Source organism: Rousettus aegyptiacus, unplaced genomic scaffold, assembly GCF_014176215.1.
Source record: "Rousettus aegyptiacus isolate mRouAeg1 unplaced genomic scaffold, mRouAeg1.p scaffold_m13_p_5, whole genome shotgun sequence".
Taxonomy (NCBI): Eukaryota; Metazoa; Chordata; class Mammalia; order Chiroptera; family Pteropodidae; genus Rousettus; species Rousettus aegyptiacus.
Genome location: NW_023416308.1, coordinates 57,754,730 through 57,761,056, shown reverse-complemented (window position 1 = coordinate 57,761,056; position 6,327 = coordinate 57,754,730).

The window sequence follows — 6,327 nt, the reverse complement described above, 5'->3', positions numbered from 1 at the left end:
ATTTTACCTGTTTCTTTTGAATAAATTTTGTTCGTTTTGATTCCTATGCACAGTTCTATTCCGGGATACCACTTCCATTCTGACCAATAATTATCTCTGTTGTTAACAACTCAGAACTCTTCTTATATGCAGTCATTTGGTTCCAACTTTAATTTTTGTTCTTTTCGTATTTTTCTTTGTAGGCCTCATCCATTTTCTTATCTTCTAAAGTAGCAGAGCTTAAAACTCATACTTCCAATTTCTTGCTAATTAGGTATAATGATGGAATTAAGTATGAAATAATAAAAATTATGTATGTATTGGTCTCTGATTCCTGGCACAGAGCTCTTAAAACCCTGTAATTTCCTAAGTGATAACCACTCCTAAATCAGTTGGCATTTCCTGGAAAATGGGGATATCTTTTGTTCTTGTGAGCTGACTCTTGGTGAGATCCTGAATGAGGGCTGATGACCAGAAAAAAACTAAGCCATAATCAGAATCTTGGAACTGTCAGACCCATCTCCCATTGTCCAGAGAGAAGTGAAGTTAGTAAACAATAATGTCTACATGATGAAACCTCCATGAAAATCTCAAAAGTAAAGGGTTCGGCAAGCTCCTGGGTTGGTGAACACATTCATGTTCTAGGAGGATGACATATCCCAATTCCATGAAAATAGAAGCTTCTGCACTTGAGACCCCTCCATACCTCACACTGTGTATCTCTTCTTCCGGCTATTCATCTATAATCTTTATCATATCTTTTATTATACAATAAATTAGTAAATGTAAGTTAAGTATTTCTTTGAGTTTTGTGAGCCATTCTAGTAATTTACTGAATTTATGAATGGGGTAAATGGGACCTCAATTTATAGTTTCTTGGTGAGAAATATCAGGAATAACCTTGGACTGGTGATGGGCATCTGAAGTAAGGGTGATCCTGTAGGACTTTGTCCTTAACTTGTGGGATCTCTTGCTAGCTCCAGGTAGATATTTTCAGAACTATATTGAATTGAAGGGCATTCAACTGGTGTCAGAAAATTGGCAGATGTGAAAACAAACCCATACATCTGATATCAGAAGTGTTGTCAATGTGAGCAAATTTTTTTCTTTATAGTGTAAGTTAATCATATTGGTCAGAAATCATAATTCTCTATCTTTAATCAGCTTATTTTATCTTGCCTTTTGTTTTTGTTTATATTATCATTATTACTTTTATTGGCTATACGTACATCCTTGAGGTCAAATTTGTTTTCTCTCCCACAGCTGTCTACCATGTTACCAAGTTAAGTGTTTCTGTCTTAGTAATGTCTGCTCTATCCATTTTAACCTCTGTCCTCAAATTAACCACGTATGTTTGTAATCTTTTTTCCCCTCTGTGGTCCTGGAGACCTATTTGACGTTGGCATGTGCTGCCTTCGTTCTATTGCTTGATTCTTCATAGATCCTCGTGTTGCCTTCTACTTTGAATCCAAAAGTGGGAATCTTGAGTCTATGCTTGTATGTTGAAAAATATTGTTCAATGTATATCAACTGTGCTAGGTTGGACGGTACCAGAAAACTGCAAAATTTGACATTAGGCTATAGCAGCATCTTTAATCATATTGAAAATCATCTGGCTTCACTTCAATGGTGAGTCCAGAAAATTCCACACTTATTTTTATAATTTTTTTATGGATTAAACTTTTGAAGACAACAGATAAATATTATTGTTCTGGAGAACGACCTGAGGGCACTTCTTGTCTCTCTTTACACCTTCTCCCTAAGCGATGTCATCCATTCTTATACTTTTAAATTTCATCAATATACTACATCTGAAACCAAGATACATCCTCTGATCTCCAGAAGCATATATATAACCTTGTATCTACTTGACATCTTCACTTGGATGTCTAATAAGATTTCAAATATTACATGTTGCTGAATTTTTCCTACTCCAGAAAGCCACTGTGCATATTCAGTCATAGTTAGCCCACATAATTGGATATCTATCCATTTATCAAGAGCTATCACTTTTAAACTCAGATACAGTGTATCAAATATATACCCCATTTATGTTCTCTTCATTCTGACTCTGGTTCTTTACCACCTGCTAATTCTTACACTTATCCTTACTAGGATGGATGAAATGAACCTATGACAGTCATTTGGAATCCCCTATTGCCTCCTCTAAAACCATTTCCTATACAGTAGCTGGTGTTATCTTTTAAAAATATGAACCAGATAATAGCAAGTCCATTTTTTAAATTCCCTAAGACACATTTTTCTGAGTTCTCCTAATTTTTTTTTCTGTTTGTTTTTAGCTTTTTGTCCATGTTTTTCTTCAGACATTTGAGCACACTTGAGAAAATTGCTTCAGTCTTTAGTAAGTCTGAAGTCTGTGGTTCTTTGGAGACAGTTTCTGCCACATTACTTTCCTCCTTTGAATTAGCCATGTTTTAATGTGTTTCTATGTACCTTATACTTTTTTGTTGAAAATTGAGTATTTAAAAAAAAACAAAAAAAACTTACAGCCAACTCTCCCAGTCTTCACAGCTTTCTGCTGTAGTACTATTTCACTAATTAGCTAGTCATGCTCCAAGCCTGAGATCAGCTTGAGGTATAAGCTTAAGGTCTTCTCAGGTTTTTTCTGAATATGCATTTTTCTTGGTCCTGTGTGTGGGTTTTTAAATTTGCCCTTATATATGGCTGCTTTCAAATGTCTTAATTTTCCAAAGAGTCTCATGCTAGTTTTCCTTGCATCCTTAAATTGGTCCACTACGTGCCTCCACCAGGAATCTCTCGCCCCAGACATCTGTGGGTTTATAGTGCCCTGAAGCTTTCCCTGCTATTTCTCCTTGCCTCATATTTTAGTTAGGCAAAACAGAGACCAGTCCTTCAGGCAGTCACCAGACAGGTTAGAACTTTGCAAAGAAGGTCTTCTCTAGTCCTTTTGGTTTGAGAGAAGGATTTGGGAACTGAGCTCCTGCCTCCTCCAGACTGAGACCACACTGTGCCATGTATGATTTACATGTATGATTTACAGTGGGGCAAGAGCAAATAAACCATCACAAAACTTCCTACCAGTATGAATGCATGCTTCCTCTGATTTGTTGTTCATTTGGTTGCTACAGACCTTCAATTGTTCCCTGGAATTGCTATTAAATTATTTTAGCAGGTTTTTGTTGATTTTTGATGTCTCCATGGAGAATAAGAGTTTTGAGTTTCCTACTCAGCCATTATGCTGATGATACACTACCATTTTATTTTGAATAAATATTACTCTATCATTTCATTTTGAAAGGTATTCATGAGGGAATACCGCATGTTTTAATCATATTTGTATTATCTGACCTTCAGTACAAATTCTTTTTAATTTTTCAATGAGTTGATATTCAATATTATTTTATATTAGTTTCAGGTATACAGCATAGTAGTTAGACATTTATATAATTTACATAGTGATCCCCCTGATTAGTCTAGTACCTACCTGGCAGTATACATAGTTTTATAATATTATTAACTATATTCCCTCTGCCATGCTTCACATCCCTGTGACTACTTTGTAACTACCAAATCGTACTTCTTAATCCCTTCACTTTTTTCACCCAGCCCCCAACCTCGCTCCCATATGGCAATCACCAGTTTGTTTTCTGTATCTGTAAATCTATTTTTGTTCAGTCTGTTATTTTGTTCTTTGGCTTTCATATATAAGTAAAATCATACAGTATTTGTATTTCCCTGTTTGATTTATTTCACTTAACATAATACCCTCTAGGTACATCCATGTCATTGCAAATAGTAAGATTTCACTTCTTTATGCCTAAGTAATATTCCCTTGTATATATGTACCACATCTTCTTTATCCAGTCATCTATTCATGCATACTTAGGTTGCTTCCATTTCTTGACTACTATGAAAAGCACTACAGTGATGCATATATCTTTTTGAATTAGTGTTTTATTTTGTTTTGTTTTGTTATATTTTGTTTTGTTTTGGGATAAATACCTATATGTAAAATTGCTGGTTCATAAGGTAGTTCTATTTTTAATTTTTTGAGGAAACTCCAAACTCTTTTCCATAGTGGCTGCACCAATTTGCAATCCCACTAACAATGCACAAGGGTTCCCTTTTCTCCACATCCTCACTAACACTTGTTTGTTTATTTGCTAATGATAGCCATCTGATAGGTGTGAAGTGATATCTCCTTGTGGTTTTAATTCGTATTTCTCTGATGATTAGAGCCACTGAGCATCTGTTCATATATCTATTGGCCGTCTGTCATTCTCTTTGGAGAAATACCTATTCAGGTCCTCTGCCCGTTCTTTAATTATATTTATTTTGGGGGGTGTTGAGTTATATGAGTTCTTTATCAATTTTTAATATTAACCCCTTATAAGATGTATCATTGTCAAATATTTTCTCCCCTTCAATAGGTTGTCTTTTTGTTTTGTTGATGGTTTGCTTTGCTGTATAAAAAAATTTTAGTTTGATGTAGTCCCATTTGTTTATTTTTTCTTTTGTTTCCCTTGCCCAAGAAGATATATCAGAAAAAAATATTACTAGAAGCAATGTCAGAGAGTTTACTGCCTATGTTTTCTTCAAGGAGTTTTATGGTTTTGGGTTACATTTAAGTCTTTAATCTATTTTGAGTTTACTTTTATACATGGTTTAAGAAGGTGGTCCAATTTCATTTTTTTTTGCATGTATCTGTCCAGTTTTCTCAATACCATTTACTAAATAGACTGTCTTTACTCCATTGTATAGTCTTGCCTCTTTTATCATGGAGCAAATGACCATATAGGCATGGATTTATTTCTGGGCTCTCTATTCTGTTTCATTAATCCATGTGTCCAGTACATATTCTATCACTAATATTCTAATTTTCTACCCAGATCATACACTTCTTTTTAACTTAACACTTTCTTGTATTTGTGTTGCATTTTTACAAAGTAAACACATGTTTATATTGAATCAACATAACAGCAGGACATACATTCCAGCTGTTAATAGCCATTTTATCTAAGAATGTACTAATTTACAGTTACAGAGCTATCACTTTACAATGTTCTTGCACATACTTAACAGTGTATTATTTTTCCATTGAAATAATCATAACATGCTGATATTTAATAATGTAAACCTTTGAAAACATGTTTAGAAAAAATAAACATTTAAAACTTTTATATATATATATATATATATATATATATTAGAGAGAGAGTGCAAGAGAGAGAGAGAGAGAGGTGAACTACTTATCTTTTACAAGTATCATTTTGTTAGAATGTTCACAAGAAAAACTTTCTAAAGTTCTCAATCTATTTTTTTAAAAGATATATTGGAATCCCTAAAGTGATAGTACTGAAAATATACTAATTTTTAATGTATCTTTAATTATTTAAAAGAAAGATATAAACATCTTCTAATTGTGTTAAATTCTATAAGACCATAGGTAATGTGAAATGCTTCTCAGAAAATCCAAGGAAATTTAGATTAAGAAAAATGATGAATCTACTTTTTTTTCTCAGTAAACAGTATTTTTTTCATAGATGGGAAAAAGAAGTATATAATGTTTTAAGCCTAAGGACATTCATATATTTGCAAGAGATTTGAACCCAATAAGTGTAAATCTTCTTTACCAAAATCTCTTGCCCTATACTATTCATAGAAAGAAATTGCTTAAGATGAAAAGCATTTTTTAGGGTTTCTTACACATACAGAAACTTAGATGAGAAATTTAGTTAGGTTCAAAAACTAAAGTACGATCACTTAAGTATACTGCTCATGAAGATGGTGTATTATCTTCAATGAATTTACCCTTCTTATGTATTCAACACATTCTTCAATTATTTTAGTTACAAGGAAATTGGACATGACATTTAGTTTTCTATGCCAAAGATGCCTTTGTTTTATGTACAGCTCATTATAGGTTTATGTTCTTGACATCTGTGAATAATTTCTATGGTTTATTATTTGTTTGTTTTTTTTCATATAAATAAAACTTGGACTTTTGTCTTTCAAATAGCACATGATGTCTGTATAGATATTGTACTATTAATAAATTAACAGAAAAAGGAACTCCTAGCTGAACCTAATCTATTTAGTAATGCTATCAATTAGAAAAACACATTAATTAGGAAGATCAATAAAATTCCTATTTGGTGGTACAAATTCAGTACGTCTTCAAACCCTAACAAAGATGTCTTGCCAGTATCTTTTTCCTCCCAATGAAAAATAATAATATTCATTTAAAAATGAGGAAGAAAGCTGTTTTACTAAAGTGATCCGAAGAGAACTGGGTAAATATATATTATGTTTATTTGATATTCAGCCTCACTCAGGTAATATTTCTACTCCCCAATCTTTTATTTA